General features: G+C 42.0%; 1 pseudogene; it reads right to left on the bottom strand.

Moving 5' to 3' along the window:
• Positions 1-26,535, bottom strand: part of LOC124006637 — a 169,816-nt pseudogene that overhangs the window by 102,971 nt on the left and 40,310 nt on the right.

Here is a 26,535-nt window from a genome sequence, read left to right as displayed (position 1 = left end):
GCGACAGTACCCAGTCCAGAGCGTCCGGCGACAGTCTACAGACTACCACGATGAGTCACTGTTCGCATCCGCCAGAGTCTCCCTCCAGTCCGCATCCGGCAGAGTCTCCCTCCAGTCCGCATCCGGCAGAGTCTCCCTCCAGTCCGCATCCGGCAGAGTCTCCCTCCAGTCCGCATCCGGCAGAGTCTCCCTCCAGTCCGCATCCGGCAGAGTCTCCCTCCAGTCCGCATCCGCAAGAGTCTCCCTCCAGTCCGCATCCGCAAGAGTCTCCCTCCAGTCCGCATCCGCAAGAGTCTCCCTCCAGTCCGCATCCGCAAGAGTCTCCTCCAGTCCGCATCCGCAAGAGTCTCCCTCCAGTCCAGAGGCGCCACTCACGTCCTCTAGTCAGTGGTCGGCGGTGAGGGTTCCCGCTCCAGAGACATTAAGTAAATCTGGCACTGCAGGATTTGAGTCCTGGCGGCGTAGTGTGTTACTGATGGTAGGCTTTGTTACTTTGGTCCCAGATCTCTGCAGGTCATTCACTAGGTCCCCCCATGTGGTATTGGGATTTTCGCTCACCGTTCTTGTGATTATTTTGAACCCACGGTGTGAGATCTTGCGTGGAGCCCCAGATCGAGGGAGATTATCAGTGGTTTTGTATGTCTTCCATTTCCTAATAATTGCTCCCACAGTTGATTTCTTCAAATTAAGCTGCTTACCTATTGCAGATTCAGTCTTCCCAGCCTGGTGCAGGTCTACAATTTTGTTTCTGGTGTCCTTTCACAGCTCTTTGGTCTTGGCCATAGTGGTGTTTGGAGTGTGACTGTTTGAGGTTGTGGACAGGTGTCTTTTATACTGATAACAAGTTCAAAAAGGTGCCATTAATACAGGTAGAGGAGTGGAGGACAGAGGAGCCTCTTAAAGAAGAAGTTACAGGTCTGTGAAAGCCAGAAATCTTGCTTGTTTGTAGGTGACCAAATACTTATTTTCCACCATAATTTGCAAATAAATTCATAAAAAATCCTACAATGTGATTTTCTGGATTTTTTTCTCTCATTTTGTCTGTCATAGTTGAAGTTGACCTATGATGAGAATTACAGGCCTTTTTAAGTGGGAGAACTTGCACAATTGGTGGCTGACTAAACTTTTTTGCCCCACTGTATGTGAATATGTGAAAAAAATGTACATTCGCTACATAAAACAAGATAGTGTATTTACATAACATGAATATAAAGTATACAAATATGACTGAATAGAATGACTGAATAAATTCCAACCACGAGCTAACATGGAAGATTGTTAGCCAAAGCAAATTGACTTGCAGAACTAGCTAGCTATCTGACCATGTAAACAGAGTATTGGCAAACTATGCATACATGAAGTGTTTACACAAGCATATTACCTCATAAAAAAAACTATCTTAACACTCAAAAGAGTGAGCTAGATATCTTCTGTTCAAAATTAAGCTAAATTTCAACCAAAGCGGGAACTAGCATTCAATGTAATGCCAATACTGATTTATTGGCTTAATTAGCCTAGCACGTTAGCAGACTTTAGACGCCCTTCATTCTTTAAAAAAAGTGCACCTGAAAATTGAGGTGTTACTGAATAACTCCATTAGCGCAAATACACTTCCTTGTGTGAAAAATACTGAGGTGTTATTGCATAACACTAAAAGTGTTAATTATCTAACACTGACAAAGTGTAGCAGCGTTCGCACTAAGCACACTGTTAATTAAACACTTGAAAGTGTGGACACACTGTTGATTCAACACTGAAGAATTGTCTGTGTAGTCATCACAATCTCACAAAATCTATTGCTTAAAACAGATCAATATATTGGGTTTATTAAAATACAATATCGATGTGAGTGATTCATTTTCACACGGTGTAGATTACAGTAGAACAAGCTTATTATTTCCAGTCTGGTGTGATCGCTTGGTAAAAGTTGCAGCGTGTGCAGTTTAAAAGAACTGTCCTCTGCCTAGCTCTATTCCTTTTCAATCCTGAGAACTCGCCAGTCCTAAATGATTACAATCATACTCATAACATGATGCAGCCATCAGTATGCTTGAAATTATGAATGGTACTCAATAATGTGTTGTATTGGATTTGTCACAAACATAACACTTTGACTAAAAGGTCATTACAGTGCTATGTTTTTTGCACTATTACTATAGTGCCTTGTTGCAAACCGGATACATGTTTTAGAACAGCAGCGTCTGGTAAGACAAGGGGCGGCGGACTATGTATTTCGTAAATAACAGCTGGTGCACAATATCTAAGGAAGTCTCAAGGTTTTGCTCGCCTGAGGTAGAGTATCTCATGATAAGCTGTAGACCATACTACCTACCTAGAGAGTTTTCATCTGTATTTTTCATAGCTGTCTACATACCACCAGAGACGGATGCTGGCACTAAGACCACACTGAATGAGCTGTATTCCGCCATAAGCTAAAAGGAAAACGCTCACCAAGAGGCGGCGCTCCAAGTTGCCAAGGACTTTAATGCAGGGAAGAAAAACTCTGGACCACCTTTACTCCACACATAGAGACACATACAAAGCTCTTCCTCAACCTCCATTTGGCAAATCTGACCATAATTCTATCCTTCTGGTTCATGCTTACAAGCAAAAATTAAAGCAGGAAGCACGAGTGACTTGATCAATAAAAAAGTGGTCAGATGAAGCAGATGCTAAGCTACAGGACTGTTTTGGTAACACAGACTGGAATATGTTCCGGGATTCCTCCGATGGCATTGAGGAGTACACCACATCCTTCACTGGATTCATCAATAAGTGCAATGATGACGTCGTTCCCACAGTGACTGTACGTACATTCCCCAACCAGAAGCCATGGACTACAGACAACATCCGAACAAGCTAGAAATATGGGACCAAATACTTATTATTGTTTTAGTTAATACACATAATACACATAGAAGTGAATTTGTCCCAATACTTTTGGTCCACTAAAATGGACTGACAGAGCTCCAGAGTTCCTACTTTTGGTCCACTGAAATGGGGACTATGTACAGAAAGTGCTTTCATTTCTAAACTGTTCACCCGATATGGATGAAAATACCCTATAATTCAAGTTGACAATCTGCACTTTAATCTTGTAGTTAATGTATCATTTAAATCCAAAGTGCAGAAGTAGAGAACCAAAACAACAAAACATGTACTGTTTCAATAATTGTGAAGCTCACTGTTTACACACTAAATACATACACTACACTGACACTCTCACATTAACATACAGTACATTTACATACATAATACATAACACACACACACATACCGATGCAACACAAACACATGCACACACACACCTTGTACACACCTCGCAACTCTGCACATTGATCTGGTACTGGTACCTCCTGTACATAGCTCCATTCTTGTGTATTGTATTACTATTGTGTTTTTATATTTGTGTTTTTTTACTCTGCATCATTGAGAAGAGCTTGTAAGCAAGCATTTCACGATAAAGTCTACATCCATTGTGTTCGGTGCATGTTACAAATACTATTTTATTTTATTTGGATTTGATATGATAAAAAAGGGATACAGCAGCAGACTGCATTGGAGAAGCACAGTCACACACTGTGCACTGATTGGCTCTGACCATATGTATAGTACAAGCCATGTGCTTCAGCAATGACCCGGTGAGTGAACTGGAGCAGGGATGATTGTGATCACAAATGAGCCAATAAGTGGCAGGATGAGGGTGTGTGTCATGTTTGTCATTTATTATCATGTCTTGTCCCTGTGCTCCCCATTCTGTTCGTTTCCCTCTGCTGGTCTTATTGGGTTCTTTCCCTCTTTCTATCCCTCTCTCTCCCCCTCCCCCTCTCACTCTCTCGCTCTCTCTTCTCTCTATCGTTCCGTTCCTGCTCCCAGCTGTTCCTATTCCCCTAATCATCATTTAGTCTTCCCACACCTGTTCCCGATCCTTTCCCCTGATTAGAGTCCCTATTTATTCCTTTGTGTTCCGTTCCTGTCCCGTCGGTTCCTTGTTTAGTATTCACCATGCTGTGATTGCGTTTCGCCCTGTCCTGTCGTGTTTTTGCTGTGATTGTGTATCGCCCTGTCCTGTCGTGTTTTTGCCTTCATCAGATGCTGCGTGTGAGCAGGTGTCTCTGTCTACTACGGCCTGCGCCTACCCGGCGACCTGCAGTCTGTGGCCGCTTCTCCAGTTATTCCCCTCTACAGACTAGAGGATTTCTGTTATTCCCTGTTTGGACTTAAATAAACTCTGTTTCTGTTAAGTCGCTTTTGGGTCCTCTTTCACCTGCATGACAGTGTGTGTGACTCCTACCTGGTCAGCAGGAGGGGAGAACGGCGCACTCCTCTGGAGCTGGAGCTGCTTTTCAATGTTGTCCTTCAGACACTGACACACACGTCGCTTCTGGTCAGCCGAGTAAGCTTCCAGACTGAGCAAGCAGTCACACTTCTGCACAGCCAGAGAGAGACATGGAGAATGACAGAGAGAGAGAGAGAGAGGGAGAGAGAGAGAGAGAGCAGAGAGAGAGAGAGAGAGAGAGAGAGAGAGAGAGAGAGAGAGAGAGAGAGAGAGAGAGAGAGAGAGAGAGAGAGAGAGCAGAGAAAGAGGGAGAGAGGGAGAGAGCGAGAGCGAGAGAGTGTGAGAGAGAGCGAGAGAGTGTGAGAGAGGGGGACAGAGAAAGAATGAGGGGTTGTTATTCTCCTTTCATGCAATACTTAATTCTGCTCTTGGTTGCAGATTTGACAGTTTATTTGAGAAAAAGGCTTATTTGTAAATGTGTCTCCATGGTGGCGGGACCTCTGTTTTAGGAGGGAGAGGGAGGGCAAGAGAGAAACGAGAGAAAAAATGAAAGCAAATGAATTATAGAATTAATGAATGATGGCAAATGGGAGTGGGGAACAGCAAGATAGTTTTGGAGAGGTATCGTGCTTAATGGTTTCCTCACCCATGGAGAGATGGCAGCAAAAGGCTCTGTCTGTCTGTCTGTCTGTCTGTCTGTCTGTCTGTCTGTCTGTCTGTCTGTCTGTCTGTCTGTCTGTCTGTCTGTCTGTCTGTCTGTCTGTCTGTCTGTCTGTCTGTCTGTCTGTCTGTCTGTCTGTCTGTCTGTCTGTCTGTCTGTCTGTCTGTCTGTCTGTCTGTCTGTCTGTCTGTCTGTCTGTCTGTCTGTCTGTCTGTCTGTCTGTCTGTCTGTCTGTCTGTCTGTGTGTGTGTGTGTGTGTGTGTCTATCTGTGTGTGCATGCGTGCGTGTGTGGACATGTGTATATGTGTGCGTGCGTGTGTGTTATATCCACTTAGTCACAGAGAATTACGCTGACCCACTGGTACAGTCCAGGGCAGTGCTGAACAGCCTTAGAGAGCAGAGAGTGCTTTGAAAGAGGATAAGAACTAAGAAAGGAACTTAGCAAGCCAGAAGTGGCATCCTGTACTGCTGCTGAGTAGTAACAAACAGTAATAGTGCTATTGACTATTGTGCTTTAAATATTAGCAACCCCGTGGTGTGATATATGACCATTGTGACTTGGAGCCAGACTTAGATCATGTGATTTGCTCACTTCAAGTGAAACAGATCTCCGGTCAAACTGATTAAAAGACTTCAAGTTAGGTGCCCCCCAAAGAATGAACATAAATCAATCCATCGCTTTTATTGATGTTCTGGAGGGTAGAATTGAATGTCCCGTAGTTAACTGCAAGTCGACAGGGATATCGACGTGTAAAGTCTGTTCAAAGGAGAAGCTCAGAAAACATCAGAGGGAGAGACTAATGAGATTTTTACGCATATTTGCAATGGATGTGATTTCCTGCTAATGCTGCAGGGATGGAGCTATTGATTGAGTCAATGGGCTGAATGAAAATTACAATTAGACTGAGGAAACATCTTAACAAAAGTCCTCTGTGGTTCAAGGTTAACATTTATGCTGGTGTGTTTAAGTGGTGTGTGTATGCGTACAGTATATAAACTAGGTATACTCAACTCTATTACCTCTTCTATTAACTGCAGTGGATCTGTACAAAGACATGTTGTAGGGGACACACTCTTGGCACTGCCTGTGGCCATGAATAGTGGCAATGCATTGTGAGCTGTTAAGTCACCCTTGTGTGTTTTTCTGTGAAACACTTGAAATCATTCCAAAACACCACACACACACACACACACACACACACACACACACACACACACACACACACACACACACACACACACACACACACACACACACACACACACACACACACACACACACACACACTATTCCGAGGATAACGAACATACAACCACAAACTGTTGTTTACGCAGTCTACTCAGAATCTCTATGAGAGGAAGAAAAAGGTTTCTGTCCAGCTTGACAGAGAACCAAACTCTCCCAGATGGATGCCTGGCTCAGGTAAGATCATTTCAGTCATATTCATTCCCTGAAGTGAACATAACATAAAATACAAAACATTGACACTTAGCTGTTTATTTTTTCCATTCACTCTATCTGCTTTCTTCTCTCTAATGTTTTTGCTCTGTGCCAAGACGTCGTCGACAGCGTGGGTTATTTTTGGGAGTTTTTTCCATTTTCTGGATGTCCTCAGAGATCGACCGGAATCCTGAACGATTTTCTCGGAGCCAACGCTGTCCTTGTCTGTGACGCATCTTGATGCTCGCTAGCTCGCTTCCATGTCACGACATCTGTTGTTAAGCGGTCCACTGCCCTTCACCACTGTCCATTGAAGTTTGGACATTTTTGCTTTTCTTGTAGGAAAGCCTTTGTTTTCAGGACTTTTTCATTGTCCGATATAGTAATGCAGCCTGATGTGTTCGGAACTACAGGAAGATGTTTTTTTCGCCGTCAAAGCCAGACTCCCCTGACATTGCGAGATTTGTTTAACCTTTTACTGCAGCAGGCTATGTCAGGGTCACAGTGTTTCTTGGTAGTCTTAAACAAATCTACTTTGAAAACCAAAGTATACACCTCACACACACACACCTCACATGAGTTATGAGCTTTAAAAAAAGAAGACAGAGAGTTGAAATGTATTCAATTTTGAGTTTGCATTCCAATATTACACTTTATATAATTCATAAAAAGGAAATTATGAAAATAGTGAATAATGTCCCACCCATGAGGCCACCAGGTAATTTGACAGCCGGAAAGGGTTTTACGTTTTTCCAAAAGTCCAAAATCATTTGTGTAGTGCTTTTACAAAACATGTGTCACAAAGTGTCTTTAAAACATTCAATCTCGGTCCCCTGCAATGGAAAATTACCTTAAAATGAAGATTCCAGACTGAGTGAAAAGACAACAACTTGGACAGAACCTGATCTTCTGTCCACGAACTTAAAATCCCTGGAGAATGACAACAGATTCATCAAGTTCACACAGATTCCAGAGTATCCAGTCAGTAGGGACCTCCATGTTAAGGTCATGTTGCTCCTCCATAAGTGCATCTGGTAACTGCCCTGGGGCTCCCCTCCTGAGACCCCTGGCCAGGGTTACAAACGCTTGTCACTGTAGTGTTACCAGCAGCGTAACACAGTTGCGCGGGGCCCTCCTCCATGTTGCCAGGCAGAGTGTGCAGTTTTATAGCTAAAAAAAAATTCAGTCTCTCGATGTGCAAAACTGATAGAGACATACCCCAAGCGACTTACAGCTGTAATCGCAGCAAAAGGTGGCGCTACAAAGTATTAACTTAAGGGGGCTGAATAATTTTGCACGCCCAATTTTTCAGTTTTTGATTTGTTAAAAAAGTTTGAAATATCCAATAAATGTCGTTCCACTTCATGATTGTGTCCCACTTGTTGTTGATTCTTCACAAAAAAATACAGTTTTATATCTTTATGTTTGAAGCCTGAAATGTGGCAAAAGGTCGCAAAGTTCAAGGGGGCCGAATACTTTCGCAAGGCACTGTATGTATCTGTGTTGGGAGAAATGTTGGGTTGTCTGATTTACAGCTGTACAGAACCTTTGGGGAGAATTAAACTTGGTTAAAGCTTATCTAGTGTCTGTGAGTTATTTACTCTAAAAAATAAGAACCTAACAATAGTGACCAAAAAAGTGTTAATCAAATCAAAATATCTCTTGAAGGCCAAATAGCCTTTCCCCTAAAATCACAAAATTCCATCCCTGCTTCTGACATACTGTACATGCTTCTGCAAAACAAAACTGAATTGCTGTACAGATAGTAAGTGTACATAAACGTCCATCCAACCTGTTAGGCAGATCTAGCTATTTGCCCAACTCTCGTCAAGTATTTTAACTCCTATACCTCTACCTAAATGTCCATTTGCACGCACACACCCACCATCAAGTGATAAGAGCAAACAAGACAGAATTCAATGAATGGCCACTGGCCTGCCTTGGAGTGGCTAAAAAAAACACACAGAATTTCCCTTTAATCAGATTGATTAAATTGCTGCCTGGTTGGAGCCTTCCCCCTGAGTCATCTGGCAGATAAGTCTTGAGCGGATCTTTGGCCTCCTGTCCACACTACTCATCTTAGTTTGCACTACGCCAGCACACAGTGTGTACTATGCAGGGATAAACTGAATAGATTCTAAATATACAATGCTCTGGAGAACCTTTTTACAATAGGGAGATGCCTTGCAGAGATGGCACCCCTATCAGCCTGCCAGAGGGCATGGCAGTCTAGCATGCCAACAAGAGAGGAAACGTAGGTCACTGTGTAAATGCTGATAACAAGCAAATGTCTCCTGAGTGCTACAAATCTGCTGTTCATTGTGATTTAAGCAAAGCAATGGCACCATTCAAAAGGGTTAATGGCTTTGCAATAAGGGGTTGAATTGTGATAAATTGCTGAAGGTGGATGTGTTCCCATTAGTCCTATCCTAGTGTGACTGATGCACACTAATGATTAGCGCTATTCTGACTCGCCCATGATAATTGTAAGTATATGCGTTCTGTGCGCCGGAGTACATTGAAGATCAGTTCTGCTTCTCCCTTGGCACGACTTCCTAGGATTTCCCAGTAAGCTTGACGTCTGTAAATGAACACAAAACCTTGGTTTGTAAAGGCAACGCCCCTCATTTGACTGCTAATGAGACATACTTGGCAGGCGAGACAGAAGAGCACTAATCACTACACTTTTAGAAAAAAAGGTGCTGTATAAAAAAAAGAAAGGGGGATAGCTTGTCCGTTGTAAAACTGAATGCATTCAACTGAAATGTGTCTTCCCAACCCCTCTGAATCAGTGGTCTGGGGGGCTGCCTTAATCAACATCCACAGTGCACGGGGAACAGTGGGTTAACTGCCTTGCACAGTGGCAGAACAACAGATTTTTGCCTTTTTAGCTTGGCGATTCGATCCAGCAACCTTTTGGTTACTGGCCCAACACTCCTACCCGCCAGGCTACCTGCCACCCCTATCTAGAACCAAAAAGGGTTCTTCGGGCTGTCCCCATAGGAGAAACATTTGAAGATCCCCTTTTGGGTTCCATGTAAAACCTTTTCCACATAGCGTTCCACATGGAAGCCAACACAGTTCTACCTGGAACCAAAAAAGGTTCTACCTGGAACCAGAAATGGTGCCCCTATGGCGACAGCTGCAGAACCCTTTTGGAATCCTTCTTGTGTCCACCGGTCAAACTAGATTCTATAGACACTGAGTGTTCAAAGCATTAAGAACACCTCTTTTCATTACATAGACTGACCAGGTGAATCCAGGTGAAAGCTAGGATCCCTTATTGATGTCAACCTGTTAAATCCATTTCAACCAGTGTAGATGAAGGGGAGGAGACAGGTTAGAGAAGGATTATTAAGCCTTGAGAAAATTGAGACATGGATTGTGTATGTGTGCCATTCAGAGGGTGAATGGGCAAGACAAATGATTTGAGTGCCTTTCAACGAAGTATGGTAGTAGGTGCCAGGTGCACCAGTTTGAGTGTGTCAAGAACTGCAACACTGCTGGGGTTTTCAAGTTTCCAGTTTCAAGAAGGGTCCACCACCCAAAGAACATCCAGCCAACTTGACACAACTGTGGGAAGCATTGGAGTCAACATGGGCCAGCAACCCTGTGGAATGGTTTCAACTCCTTGTAGAGTCCATGGCCCAACAAATTGAGGCTATTCTGAGGGCAAAGATATCCCATCACAACTAAAAATGGCTGCTCAACAACCAATCAGAGGTCAGCTTTAAGAAACACTCACGTTATCTCCATCCATGTGTCATCAGGTGCCACGCTCCTCAGAGCTTCAGTGCCCGTTTACGTGTCTTTATTCCGTATTACTGGAAAATAATCTACCTTCAACACTAGGTTGAAGAGTGTTGAATATGGCATCCTGCAGTTTAGGGCTGCTGTCTCTTCAACATCTCAGTGCAGATACTGTCTGGCCCAAGGGCTTTACTGTACTGAGGGCTTTGATTTTCTTTTTCAGCTCTGTTATTGTCATGGCTATATCTAATGGGTTTCATTGGTCTTTAAATGTTGTAATTTATCAACTAATTTTGTCTGAGTCTAAGTTCATTTCTGGCATTCTGTATTTCCATACAGTTTTTCAAAGTAGTTTTTGAAAATGCTGCCATTTCGAATGGAATGTTCTTATTATTATGTATGGAATGTTCTTATAAACATGTTTAGGTTTATTGCCATTTAAATTTTTTCAACCTCATTAGACATGGAGACAGCTTTTTGTTTTGATCTTGTAGTAACTTTTTATATCATTTTAGGGCCAGGTAATATTTTATACATCCAACCTGGTCTGTGGGGTTTGTTTTTGGTTTGACCGTTTTCCTGGCAGTAATACATTCACTGCCAAACCATTTCTCTTTGGGCACTTTGTTTGTATATGATTATGTTACCAGTTTGTACAATATAATTCATTTGTTTCCAAATTGTTTTCTTTCCGAAAGCAAAATGTTACCTGCTGAAACCAGTTCAGCATGTTATCAATTGATTTGCTGTTTAATGCTGTCTCGTGTGCTGTGTACTGGTATTTTTCCATTTGTAAATGGGAGATTGAATAGGTATGGTTCCTGGTTTGGGAATGTTGTTGACTCCATATTTCCTTTAAGATAAAGGGTGATGTGGCAGTGGTCTGACAGGGCTAGTTGTGGCATGAATGTAAAGGCATTAACACGTTCATATGGAATGAAGGTTATAGAGTAATCCCCCACACTGTCTCCTAGCACAGAGCTGTTCCATATACAGTATACACTCCCACACAAAACCCACACACGTTCACACACACTACAAACGCACACACACCCCTAACACACACACACACACCGACACAACACAAACACACATACAGTACCTTCGGAAAGTATTCATACCCCTTGATTTATCCATACATTTTGTAGTGTTACAGCCTGGATTAAAAAGCTGTCAAATTGGTTATTGATCATTGCTAGACAACTAGACAATCATTTTCAGGTTTAGCCATAGATTTTCAAGTAGATTTAAGTCAAAACTCTATGTCGGCCACTCAGGAACATTCACTGTCTTCTTGGTAAGCAACTCTAGTGTAGATTTGGCCTTGTGTTTTAGGTTATTGTTCTGCTGGTGAATTCATCTCTTCATATCTGGTGGAAAGTAGACCAGCTTTCCTCTAGAATTTGGCCTGTGCTTAGCTCTATTCTGTTTATTTTTTATTCTGAAAAACTCCCCAGTCCTTAATGATTACAAGCATACCCATAACATGATGCAGCTAGCACTATGCTTGAAAATATGGAGAGTTGTACTCGGTAATGTGTTGTACTGGATTTGCCCCTGTCACGTTCTGACCTTTATTTCCTGTGTTTTGTATTTAGTTAGTATGGTCAGGGAGTGAGTTGGGTGGGCAGTCTATGTTTGTTTTTCTAGGTTTTGGGTATTTCTATGCTTTCGGCCTAGTATGGTTCTCAATCAGAGGCAGGTGTCATTAGTTGTCTCTGATTGAGAATCATACTTAGGTAGCCTGGGTTTCACTGTGTGTTGGTGGGTGATTGTTTCTGTCTCTGTGATTGCACCAGATAGGACTGTTTTAGGTTTTCTCACGTTTGTTGTTTTTGTTAGTTATCTCATGTGTAGTTTCTTTATATATTAAAGAACATGAATAACCACCATGCTGCTTTTTGGTCCGCTTCTCTTTCACCAGAAAACCTTTACAGCCCCAAACATAACACTTTGTATTCAAGACAAAAAGTGAATTGCTGTGTAATTTATTTTCAGCATTACTTTAGTGTATGTTTTGGAATATTTTAGGTTTCCTTCTTTCCCTCTGTCAATTAGGTTAGTATTGTGGATTAACTACGATGTTTTCCGTCCTCAGTTTTCTCTATCACAGCCATTAAATTATGGAACGGTTTAAAGTCACTATTGGCCTCATGGTGAAATCCCTCAGTGGTTTCCTTCCTCTCCGGCAAATGAGTTAGAATGGATGCTTGTATATTTGTAGTGACTGGGTTTATTGATACACCATCCAAAGTGTAATTTACCATGCTCAACAGGATATTCAATGTCTGCCTTTTCAATTTTGACCAATTGTAAGGCATTGGAAAACCACTTCTCGACTGAGGGACCTTACAAATAATTGTATGTAATTGTGTGTGGAGTACAGAGATGAGGTAGTCATTCAAAAATCATGTCAAACACTATTATTGCACACAGAGTCAATCCATGCAACTTGGATTGGGGTGTGAGTACTTTCTGAAGGAACTACACACACACACACACACACACACACACACACACACACACACACACACACACACACACACTTCTGCTGCTACTCTGTTCTCTACTTTGCTATTTACATTATCTATCGTGATGCCTAGTCACTTTACAGTACCTTGCCTTCGTTCTACCTTAAATATCTCGTACCTCTACGCATTGATCTGTGCATACAGTAGCTCCATTCTTGTGTATTTTATTAAATTCCTTGTCTTACTATTTATTTGTATTATTATTTTTAAACTCTGCATTGTTGGGGAAAAACTTGTAAGCAAAGCATTTCACACCATTTTTGTTTGGCGCATGTGACATAAAATTGTATTTGATATGCGAATCTGCCAAGAGAGTCACCTTCTACCATTAACAATAGAAACTGTAGATTTTTGCAGAGCTGATGTAGCGTTCTCCCCATTTTGTAAACCACACAACCATAACTCTTTCTCCGAATAGGGATTTTTGGATTAAGGAGATGTCTTTCAAAGTAGATTGGTGTTTCCCTCTGTGTCTATATAGTCCACCTCAACGGCAGTCCTGACATTGAGATCACCACATAGAAGCACAGAGCCCAGAGATTGAAAATGTAGTACATATAGCTGGATATTCTGAAATCCTTCTTCTATACTGTATGGGGCATTTGGAGTGGCCCACAGGTATACTATATGTCCTGACTGGCACTCAATATTTCATCTTTCTCTCTCTCTCTCTCCTACACACCCTCACACATACACACTGTTCATTAAGATTACATCTGATGAGGAGGCTAGAAATGGCTGACCTTGATCTCGAGCATCTGCAGAAGTTGGTCCCTAAGGTAACCGCTCTTGTGGAATCAAGGTGAAACTAATTTGGGTGCTTATCCCCTTCAAAATGATCAGCTTTGGGAAAGCATACGGTACGTTAGATTCCAACACATGATCAAATGACTCAAGATATATATATATATATATATATATATATATATTTTTTTTTACATTTCAGACTAAACCAAAAGTTTATTTTTGGAATCAAACAAACAACAGAGAGATATAGATTCCTTCTCATCAAATTATAATTCTCACAGTCTTTTATGTATTTTTGTTTTGGTTCCAAAAGGGGATGTTTGGTCTGGGGGTCAAACCAGGGGGCTCAAAATGTGGTCTGGGGCTAAATATCTGCTCCTTTGATGCAGAAAGCTGTCTGGCACAAAGAGGAGAAGGGGGAAGCTGTAACCCAATATGGCGAGCGGAGTATGGGCAAATGGGTGTGTCGAAAAGAATATAGTAAGCGTGTGGAAAGGAGTGGGTGTGTCGAAAGGAAATTTGTGGGTGTGTGGAAAGGAGTGGGTGTGTCGAAAGAGCTATGCTATAGGTTAGTTAGAAGCTTTTTTATTCTACCATGCAACTACCGTACATTGAGCTACTGTACCATACCGTGAGAGTTTGGACTTCTCTTTTGAAGCCAGAGAATGAGTGTTAGTCATATTTCATTGTAGATTTTCACTTATAAAACAGATTTTTTTGTGGGGGAGGGTTAAAAGTATGGATGATGGGTGTACAGTTACTTCATGCATCATAGTGCGTACTTTCTGTGACTGTCACCCTGATATTGGCTACTAGGTAGCTATTCCCATGCTGTTGCCAGACAATAGTGCTTGGCAAACGGGAGCAAAGGGCACTGTCCTGGTGTAGTTGTATGTAAATGTGTGTATCAAAGTGACATCTAGATGGTTATCAAAATTAGTTATTTCTTATATGGCTGTTAACTAACTTTAAATAAAATCATGGGAGGGGGAAAAATGGCCAAGTTAGCTCCTGCCGGTGACATGACTGTGATACAGCTGCCCATTAGGAAACACCTCAGGTCGGCATGCACGTCGATAACACACCTGTGTACTGATTGCCGGCTTATCGACTCATTGTGCAGCCCAATCAGCTACGCAAAACGGTCTTGAGTGGCAACAAATCTGCCCAATTAGCTGATTCACTTGCCATACACCCACTCCTTTCGACACACCGACTAACCAATACTCTGGTGGCCATATTGGGCTGCAGCTACCCATACTTAGTGTCCTGGGGACTGTAAAGTTCTAACTGCGCAAAGCATTGTTCTGAGATATTAAGCATCAAAGTTTTCACATCCCAGATCACAAAACTATTTTGTAGTGAATTCTCCTTTCATAACCCATTAAGGTCCTCACCTGAAAGGTTCCTAAATTGCAGAGTATCAAAATCCGTTTTTATGGGGGAGAGGGGGGTGCAATCACAGATAGAACCTTATGGCTCTGAAATGTCACTCTGGGTTCAGCTATAAGGTCTGTATTTGTTCAGGCTTGTGATTGGATAGCAGGGAGAACCGTGTAGTGCCATATTCAACTGGGTTTATGCAGGTAGAAGTTCCTAGTCTACAGTTTTCTGCTTAAAATTAGCTTTTTCAAAAATCTAACTTCAGACATATGACGAACCATCTCAACATCAATTAATTATATGTGACTAACTAATTTTTTGACAAACATTTCTGATAGAACCTTATAGTCCCACGGTCTCGAATTGACAATGAGAGACAGTAAGTACTGGAGCCCTAGGCCTATGAAGGTCTCCAGAGTATGACTGGCCTTCACACCTCAAGATATGCAACACCTCAAGATATGTATAATTTCTGAACAATTCCCTCAAAGAGCTTAACTACAGCAAACTATCACCGCTGTTTTCATCTCAAACACTGTAATTATGCTTTAGTAAGTGAAGGAAAAGTTGGACAGGACCACCCAAACTCACAACAGTACTTTAGTACAACATACCAAGAACGTCCTAATAACAAACTGGGAACTAGACAAAACCCTCCAGGGGACCATGTCACAACATCCCAAGAACGTCCTAAAAACGTCCCATTCTTGGGATGTTGTGTCATGGTGCTCTGGAGGTTTTTTTTGTCAACTTCCCATTTTGTTCCAGGAATGTCCCCCAGGATGTTTTTCAGGACGTTCTTGGGACATTGTGTCCAGGGGACCGTTGTGTCTGAGAACATACTAAAAATGTCTTTGGGGATGTCCCTGGAACAAACCATCCTTGGGAATGTCCCTGGAACAAAATGAGAAAGAGAAAAAAAACTCCAGAGGACAATGACACAACATCCCAACAATGTCCAAAAAACGTCCTCGGGGACCTCCTGGTAAATTACAGGGAACCTAGACAAAGTCCCACAGAGAACGTTCCCTTGGGACTATCGCACAACGTCCTAATGACTAGTCAAATTAAAGTCCTGAGAGCATCCTAAAAAGGTCTTGACATGGTCCTCAGTGATGTCCAGGTAACTTTCAGAGAGCTAGACAATGGTCCCCAGGAGAACGTTCCCTTGGGACCATCATGCGACGTCCACTTGACTATCATTGAATGTCCCATGGATCATATCCAATCAAAACCAAATAGGAATCATTTTGTAACGTTCCCTGATGGACTGTACTGAACGTCCTTCTATGATCCTGAGCGTCATTTTATAATGTTCCTATAACGTTCTCAGAACATCAGTGGGATAATGTCTCGTAGAAACCCTTAAAGGGACTTAATAGGAATGTCCCCTAATGTCTTTAGGACGTCGCCTGTTTGCTGGGTGAAACCAGGCAATAAATATTTTCTCTCTTGTTCTCAAGTGAGCAACAATGTAAGGGTGGGATATGATTTAAAACAGTGTATAGAAAAGTGATAATCAAATCAATACAACTGCCCTGTCCTTGTTACGAAATACAAATTAAGTATAGTTTATCCTTCGGCAATATTACTCTGAAGTAATTTATCTTAAACTCACCCCTTCCCAGGCCATGTAATAAACACTGGTCTGCAATTTCTCAGCATTGAGAAAAAAGGGACAATTGAGGTGAGACAGGTGATCAAATAAACCCCATAGTCTGCACTAAAACACTTCGACCATAGGATCCCAAGAGGGCTGCAGTTAGGTTGATCTAAGAGCCTAGATCTGCGGAGGCTATCGAGGCCATAGATCTCAATGCAATCATCCCACTGAGAGTGAAGTCTTTAAGTCATTACATGCAGATGTATGGGCGCTGCCAGAGCTGCCGAATTTATCTCTCCCAGAATACTAAAAGTGTGATAAAGCCACACAGTTCATCAGTCTCAGCCCAAGTAAAGTCTCAGAGAGGGTAGTAAAGCAGTTCTCAGTGCAATCAGAACAGGGGAGGGAGGTGGGCCCTGCAACAGGCCTGTTATGGATGACCACCATGAAGAAGGCAGATCTGCTGACAAAGACCCCAGGATGGATATCACTCAGACCCCCTCATTTGAAAATGACAGGCTTTACATCATTGAGTCGTTCCAAAAGGGTGCACAAACACACACACACAGACACACAGACACACAGACACACAGACAGACAGACAGACAGACAGACAGACAGACAGACAGACAGACAGACAGACAGACAGACAGACAGACAGACAGACAGACAGACAGACAGACAGACAGACAGACAGACAGACAGACAGACAGACAGACACACACACACACACACACAGGCAGATATAGACACGAGGTCTTTCTACAATGTAGAAAATAGTAAAAATAAAGAAAAACCTTGAATGAGTAGGTGTGTCCAAACTTTTGACTGGTTCTGTACATGCGCGCACACACACACACACACACACACACACACACACACACACACACACACACACACACACACACACACACACACACACACACACACACACACACACACACAGCACACAGACGTAAAGGCAGGCACACTTTCAGCTGGAAACATCCGTGCAGCCCATGTTACCAAAATAAATACAACTTTCGTCAATGGTCGGGCGCTTGGGACATCATCAGATGGAACTAGTGTCACAGCTAAGCCCCGAGCACATGAACGTCACACCTAAAAATGGCCCCCTGAACAATTTGACCTTCTTCTCTGCAAATAGATCACACAATGCACAGTATCCACTCTGAAAGCTAAAGTAAAGACTCCCTCACTGTCATACAGCTTAGTAATGCGTTTCACACTATGATTGAACTCACCTACTTTATCTCTCTGACTATCTGCTACCTCTATCTGTCACGTCTCCCCCATTCATCCATTCAACACTTGTTAAACAAGACAGTTGAATCAATAGTCTGGAAGTGATTGATGTTTTGTAATTAAGGCACCAGAGTAGGATTAATTAATGATATCAAATTAAATTGATTGGTTAAAAGGCCATCCACACCTAGGACGATAACTCGAACGATAATTTAAAAAAATATATATTCTAATTCCGGTGAACAGGAGCATTCGCACTACAACGATAACTACAAAAAGAGTGGAGAATGATAATGGGAGCTATCAACAAAATGTCCCTGTCCCTCCAACGATAAAACATCGAACCAATCAAAAACATGTTCTATTGAAGCGTTCTTGGTTTTATTTGCAAGAGGCTGCTCAGAGAGTAGAGGAGGCATTGCTTACGGTAAGCTTGCCTGAGTAGCTGGCCATGTGTGAGCATACTGGTGGCCACATTCATTATAGGACGACATGGGAGAATGATGATCCACGAACAAGAAGTGCATGAGAAGGCCATATTTCATGTTGGTAGGCCTATCTGTTAACAATGATACATCCTGACAAAAATACACACTATGAATGGCCTGCTAATGTGCATTTCTGGACCTTGTAAGCTGTCTAGAATAGACCCATAACTGATTCAAAGGGTTGCATAATCAGACCTAGGCTGTATGCAGTTATTTCAGCATGAAGCATTCAAAACAGGACATTTGAGTGGTTATTCAGTTTAGCCTATACACAGCAGTTTACAGCACTCGACTAAAATTGGTACTCACTTAATAAAAAAGTATACATTCCAGATTGCGCTGTGTAGCCTAGGTAAAATACTTTTCTAATTTAAAAATGTAGGACTAATTTATTGTGGAGCGCCTGTCCGGAAGTGCAGAGCGCAGCCTGATTCTTTCATAATATGATGACTTTTTTTTTCATTCACTTTGACAAGTAAATATTTATAGATCTGCTATTTAGCTAATGAATGGCCTAATATCTAGACAATATTTCCTACTTCGGCTACACTATAGCGTCTCTCCTCCAGCTGTTCCTGAGGACATTCATTTTTGAATAATAATTGTTGTTTTTACTAGGCCTAATAGCCTTCTCGTAATAAGAAACAATTCAGCTAATTGCTGAATGTAAAATAGGCCGAATGATCTGTCAGGGAAAGTCAAGGAGAGAGAGTGCATTGGTGTGATCACTTTGTCCTGTGATGTTAAGATTGTTGCACTGATGCGTTGCAAATGGTTGCACAGGACAAGGCAGAGAGATGAGCACAGCGAAAAGGGAAATTGGCAATCATTCGAAAAATGGAAATCACTTTGCAAACCACTTGAGCAACGAGGCAAGCAATGATGTAGAAGGTGTGCAGGCTAAACAGCGTTTGTTGTTGAATTGCTACATTTAAATGAGTTTGTAACTATTTGTCATTATATTATTATTGAAGTATGATTTGCAGCTGTCACTGTGACAAGGAATACACCCTGAAGCACTAAATGGTCTGTGTTACCTCCTATTTAATAGGCCTACAGCGTGCAGTAGGATGCATGTATCCATTGATTGACAGGCGTATGATAAACGATAAAGGTCCGCTGGTGTGGATGCTCGCCAATGTTTATGGTTACAGTGGGGCAAAAAAGTATTTAGTCAGCCACCAATTGTGCAAGTTCTCCCACTTAAAAAGATGAGAGAGGCCTGAAATTTTCATCATAGGTACACTTCAACTATGACAGACAAAATGAGAAGAAAACAAATCCAGAAAATCACATTGTAGAATTTTTTATGAATTTATTTGCAAATTATGGTGGAAAATAAGTACAGTGCCTTGCGAAAGTATTCGGCCCCCTTGAACTTTGCGACCTTTTGCCACCTTTCAGGCTTCAAACATAAAGATATAAAACTGTATTTTTTTGTGAAGAATCAACAACAAGTGGGACACAATCATGAAGTGGAACGACATTTATTGGATATTTCAAACTTTTTTAACAAATCAAAAACTGAAAAATTGGGCGTGCAAAATTATTCAGCCCCCTTAAGTTAATACTTTGTAGCGCCACCTTTTGCTGCGATTACAGCTGTAAGTCGCTTGGGGTATGTCTCTATCAGTTTTGCACATCGAGAGACTGACATTTTTTCCCACTCCTCCTTGCAAAACAGCTCGAGCTCAGTGAGGTTGGATGGAGAGCATTTGTGAACAGCAGTTTTCAGTTCTTTCCACAGATTCTCGATTGGATTCAGGTCTGGACTTTGACTTGGCCATTCTAACACCTGGATATGTTTATTTTTGAACCATTCCATTTTGCTTTATGTTTTGGATCATTGTCTTGTTGGAAGACAAAACTCCGTCCCAGTCTCAGGTCTTTTGCAGACTCCATCAGGTTTTCTTCCAGAATGGTCCTGTATTTGGCTCCATCCATCTTCCCATCAATTTTAACCATCTTCCCTGTCCCTGCTGAAGAAAAGCAGGCCCAAACCATGATGCTGCCACCACCATGTTTGACAGTGGGGATGGTGTGTTCAGGGTGATGAGCTGTGTTGCTTTTACGCCAAACATATCGTTTTGCATTGTTGCCAAAAAGTTCAATTTTGGTTTCATCTGACCAGAGCACCTTCTTCACATGTTTGGTGTGTCTCCCAGGTGGCTTGTGGCAAACTTTAAACAACACTTTTTATGGATATCTTTAAGAAATGGCTTTCTTCTTGCCACTCTTCCATAAAGGCCAGATTTGTGCAATATACGACTGATTGTTGTCCTATGGACAGAGTCTCCCACCTCAGCTATAGATCTCTGAGTTCATCCAGTGATCATGGGCCTCTTGGCTGCATCTCTGATCAGTCTTCTCCTTGTATGAGCTGAAAGTTTAGAGGGACGGCCAGGTCTTGGTAGATTTGCAGTTGTCTGATACTCCTTCCATTTCAATATTATCGCTTGCACAGTGCTCATTGGGATGTTTAAAGCTTGGGAAATCTTTTTGTATCCAAATCCGGCTTTAAACTTCTTCACAACAGTATCTCGGACCTGCCTGGTGTGTTCCTTGTTCTTCATGATGCTCTCTGCACTTTTAACGGAACTCAGACTATCACAGTGCAGGTGCATTTATACGGAGACTTGATTACACACAGGTGGATTGTAATTATCATCATTAGTCATTTAGGTCAACATTGGATCATTCAGAGATCCTCACTGAACTTCTGGAGAGAGTTTGCTGTACTGAAAGTAAGGGGGCTGAATATTTTTGCACGCCCAATTTTTCCGTTTTTGATTTGTTAAAAAAGTTTGAAATATCCAATAAATGTCGTTCCACTTCATGATTGTGTCCCACTTGTTGTTGATTCTTCACAAAAAAAATGTTTTAATATCTTTATGTTTGAAGCCTGAAATGTGGCAAAAGGTCGCAAAGTTCAAGGGGGCCAAATACTTTCGCAAGGCACGGTATTTGGTCAATAACAAAAGTTGATCTCAATACTTTGTTATATACCCTTTGTTGGCAATTTTACATTTACATTTAAGTCATTTAGCAGACGCTCTTATCCAGAGCGACGACAGGGGTCAAACGTTTTCCGTCAGTCTTCACAAGGTTTTCACACACTGTTGCTGGTATTTTGGCCCATTCCTCCATGCAGATCTCCTCTAGAGCAGTGATGTTTTGGGGCTGTTGCTGGGCAACACAGACTTTCAACTCCCTCCAAAAATGTTCTATGGGGTTGAGATCTGGAGACTGGCTCGGCCACTCCAGAACCTTGAAATGCTTCTTACGAAGCCAATCCTTCGTTGCCCGGGCGGTGTGTTTGGGATCATTGTCATGCTGAAAGACCCAGCCACGTTTCATCTTCAATGCCCAAGCTGATGGTAGGCTTTGTTACTTTGGTCCCAGCTCTCTGCAGGTCATTCACTAGTTCCCCCCGTGTGGTTCAGGGATTTTTGCTCACCGTCGTTGTGATCATTTTGACCCCACGGGGTGAGAACTTGCGTGGAGCCCCAGATCGAGGGAGATTATCAGTGGTCTTGTATGTCTTCCATTTCCTAATAATTGCTCCCACAGTTGATTTCTTCAAAACAAGCTGCTTACCTATTGCAGATTCAGTCTTCCCAGCCTGGTGAACGTCTACAATTTTGTTTCTGGTGTCCTTTCACAGCTCTTTGGTCTTGGCCATAGTGGTGTTTGGAGTGTCACTGTTTGAGGTTGTGGACAGGTGTCTTTTATACTGATAACAAGTTCAAACAGGTGCCATTAATACAGGTAACGAGTGGAGGACAGAGGAGCCTCTTAAAGAAGAAGTTACAGGTCTGTGAGAGCCAGAAATCTTGCTTGTGACCAAATACTTATTTTCCACCATAATTTGCAAATAAATTCATAAAAAATCCTATCCTTATTTTTGCTCTCATTTTGTCTGTCATAGTTGAAGTGTACCTATGATGAAAATTACAGGCCTCTCTCATCTTTTTAAGTGTGAGAACTTGCACAATTGGTGGCTGACTAAATACTTTTTTGCCCCACTGTATGTATTATTCATCGTTACAGTTATCGTCCTTGGTGTGGATGGCCCTTACATCCAATAGGCGATAATTGATAAAGACTGTGAAGAAGATCAGTAAATCAGCATTAGTCATCATTACCACTGTGTATGGTCATTGGTCATTCTTCAGTCTTCATTTGTCACCTAGTCAGCTTATGATGATTGTGTTGTGCCTATCCGGCAGTGCTTATCCTCTGTAGCCAACATACAACTACATACAAGTACACAAAGTATCTATAGTTCTGTATGTATGGGTACTTAAGCAGAATATCATATGTATCTCATCTATAGTTTGTTAGCTTTCCACTTCACAGACAATCCAGGACACCGACTGGTATTGAATGTATGATGCATAAGAAAGTGTCATGATAAAACCACAGTATCGTCACAATATTGTTTCCTCTAGACATCTGAAACTATATTTCATTGTTACAGTCAGAGAGCATAACCCATAATCCACCGTTACTGAACCTACACTCGTGGAAAAAAAGGTTCCTTGTAGAACCAAAAAGGGTCCAATCACTTGGTTCATATATGAAAACCCTAAAATGTCTATATAGAGACCTTTTGTAGGGTTCTTTGATCAGAACCCTAGAGGTTTTTTTTTCACTGAAACCAAAATGGTTCCATATACTGTAAAACCATGCATGGTGACATTTATGGCTACTACTATTACATAGTAATATGTATTGCTAAGAATATAATTTAATAAACAATTAAATCATGGAATTTGTCATTATTTGCTTAATTAGTTTGGAAATATTTACAGGTGGCCAGGGAGGCATCTCTTTGTTTGAATGATGGCCCATGTCAACTCTGGCTGATATCTTTACAATACAACTTTGTCCATTAGTTACAGCAAACAACAAAAGTGTCTCTCCTGCTTCGTTCTCAACACCCCCCAAACAGCAGATCTCACACATACAGAGCAGCTCACAGATTACTGCACCTGTGCATAGCCCACCTATAATTTAGCCCATTTAAATGGTTAGTTGGCTAGCTTGTAAAGTAGTGAATTGAAGTAGCCTAGCTTTTTATGTTTAGCTAGCTAGGTTAGCTAGCCAGCTAGCTTAGAAATGTGGTCAAATTCTAATAACGTTTCATCTTTGTTTATTGAGCCTATAGTTTATCATATGACTTTGGCTTCATATATTTGAATTGTAATGTGCTTATTTGGTAGGTTACTTGCAAGTTAGTTCAACCACCATCCTCTGGCATCATCATGCCGTTATGGCAGTTGGTGTTGGAATGGCAGTTACATTTTGAATTGACCAAAAGGTTCTAAATAGAACCCCCCCTATTTTATCCAAGAGCGCATGCATTATACACATCATTTCCTATTGCATGCTAGCATTTAGTTCGCGACAGCACAGGTTTGTATAAACCTTGCTGTTTGCCACACAGACCTCAGCAACAATGTTGTAAAATATGACTTTAATCTTCCCCTGCCGTAGAAAGCAAACGGTATCGTACGCCAGCTAGCCATGTTCCTGAACAAGCAAACTCATGCAGCAGCAGCAGCATCATTAATATGGACAAAAATGTCAATGCGAAACAGCTGAAACAAATTTAAGGGGAATGTTAATTGTAAGTTCAAGATTCTTTGCCCTTCACTGGGTATATTATATAGAACCTTTTTTTAGTAAAGGGTTCTTTAATCTTGTCTAAATAACTTAAAGAAACCCAAAGTGTACAACAAAAAACATCCGTTTCCTCACTACAAACTCTAGAGTCTCGAACACAGCCCAAGCAGAAGTGTAGACCAGACACACTTACGTCTGTGCAGTCAGAGAGCAGGTGCTTCTGGAGGGAGTCTGCCCCCATGATGAACCTCTTCCTGGTCCCAACCCGGTCTGCTAGGTTACCCATGGTGACCCAGTCCAGAACCATAACACACAAGTTGGAGGGAGAACTTGTATTTGTATACCTCAAATTAGCTTCTCTCAATATGTCTAGTATCCCTCTGTCTCTAACGCTCTCTTGCTTTCCCTCACTTTCTCTCGCTTACAGTCCCCTAAGTGAATCTGGGTTAGACTGGTTCCTTTCGGAGCGGCTGCTAAAATAGGATGCCCCCTAGATCAGAGGGAGAAGGGCAATGTGGTCTGAGGGGACCTGGACTCGGTAGAGGAGACGGAAAGGTCATACACCCAGCATCACAGATTACAGATGGGGATGAAGGAGAGGAGAGGAAGGGGAGGAGGAGAAAGTACTGAAGAACGGACAAGAGAGAGAGGAGGTATAATAAAGGTGTCTGAACCAACACTGTCAATGCCAACAAGTAGCTAGTAGACGTTTTCACCTCTTCCCTTGCAGAATCAAAGTACTCAATCAACTGAATCTAAGACCTCTGCCTCTTTTTCAAACAAATACAATCTGCTCCCAAAATGTGCATGAAAGCAATACCTACAGAACAGAACAGAACAAAGCAATCATTGCATAACCATCCCACACAGCCAATACTAACCAAAAGACTTAAGACGAGTATTTACAAACAACAAACACGTATATGATCGAAACTAGCTTACCTTCCCTCCACATTAGATGAGACTGGTGTGTATCATTGCCCTTTGCTCAGTGGTGTACAGTTTGGCGTAGGAGTGTGTCTATCTCGGCAAGAGTGTGTGTAGCATACTGTGTGACTCAGAGGTTATGTGAGTCGGAGCTGTATGTATGCATATTATGTAGTGTAGTGTGTGTGCTTGGATTTGAAAAGCAGAGTGCAGAGTGTGTTTGTGTATGTGCGCCTGCACACACACATCATAGCACTACCAGTAAAGAGCTGAATCCCTTAACTGCAGCCAATTTGATTGTACACCGTAGCTATCATTCTCCTCCGATGGTTTCCTCAACACAACCAGAAAAAGTTATGTGAATAGTTTAAAACCACTAAAAGTCTAAGCCGGGTGGGGGTACTAAGCTAACATATGGAATTGCTATTTGTTTTTGAATTCTAGTACCCTTTAGGTATAAAAATATATATATACACACCTGATTTGATAATACTGAATTTGGCCTTTACTACTATAGCCCATAGAAATGTATTGAATAACACATTCAGAAATGGCAAAAAAGACAGTCAAAAAATAAATCATAAGGAATATGGTTTTGAAGTGTCTGTCCTATATCTAGGTGATATAAGAAAGCTCAGGAAATATATATATTTTTTACACATATTTAACCCCTCATTTTTGTTGGCACTGAACTAGCTCTATACCTCCATTCATTTGTATGGGACACAGTACATTCAGACAAGTTCAGTGACACTTGTGGGGGTCGTAGAGCAAAACGGGATATGAACTCACAACCTCTTGGTTCACGGCATTCCAACCTACCTGCTACACCGTCATACTTGTTTCAATGACTGATTTCACCTGTAAGCCTATTCCTACTTTGCACTTCAAAGTAAATCTCAGCTCTGTTTAAAAAAAAAACACTGAAGAAAAGCAATTTTATTTATCATAGTGATTCAGGAGAAACATTAAAACAGAATAATATGCCGCACCAACATAAGAAAACTATACTGAAAACCCAAACTCAAATTCTGGAAATAAGTCAATTCAATACATTTGAGAATAGTCCGATTAACTGATAACTAAGTGCAGATGGCACTTTTTTGCTGAGTAACGAGATGTATTAAAATTAATGTGTAGGTGTCACGACTTCGGCTGAGGTCAGGGCTATTGGTCACCTGAAGGCTCTGTTTGCTACGTCTCCCGTGCTGACGCATCCGGATCCCTCCTTAGCGTTCATAGTTGAGGTGGACGCGTCCGAAGCTGGAATAGGAGCTGTGCTATCTCAAAGCTCGGGTACGCCACTAAAACTCCGCCCCTGTGCTTTATTTTCGAAGAAGCTCAGCCCGACGGAGCGAAACTATGCTGTGGGGGATAGGGAGTTGTTGGCTGTTGTCGGAGCCTTGAAGGCGTGGAGGCATTGGCTTGAGGGCGCTACACACCCTTTCCTCATTTGGACTGACCACCGAAATCTGGAGTACATTCGGGCAGCGAGGAGACTGAACCCTCGCCAGGCAAGGTGGGCCATGTTTTTCACCCGTTTTGTTTTCACCCTGTCCTACAAACAAGGTTCCCAGAACATTAAGGTGGACGCACTGTCTCGACTGTATGATACAGAGGAGAGGTCCACGGATCCCACTCCCATAATTCCAGCTTCTTGCTGGAACCACCCCTTCCCGTTCCGCAACGACCGTGGTCACATCTATCAGGGGATTTCGTGATGGGATCTTCCCCCGTCACGGGGTAACACCACAATCCTGGTCGTTGTGGATCGGTTTTCTAAGTCCTGCCGTCTTCTTCCTTTGCCCGGTCTCACTACGGCTCTACAGACTGCGGAGGCTCTGTTCACCC

Source organism: Oncorhynchus gorbuscha, linkage group LG20, assembly GCF_021184085.1.
Source record: "Oncorhynchus gorbuscha isolate QuinsamMale2020 ecotype Even-year linkage group LG20, OgorEven_v1.0, whole genome shotgun sequence".
NCBI classification, from domain to species: domain Eukaryota; kingdom Metazoa; phylum Chordata; class Actinopteri; order Salmoniformes; family Salmonidae; genus Oncorhynchus; species Oncorhynchus gorbuscha.
This window is presented reverse-complemented; position numbering and strand designations above follow the sequence as displayed.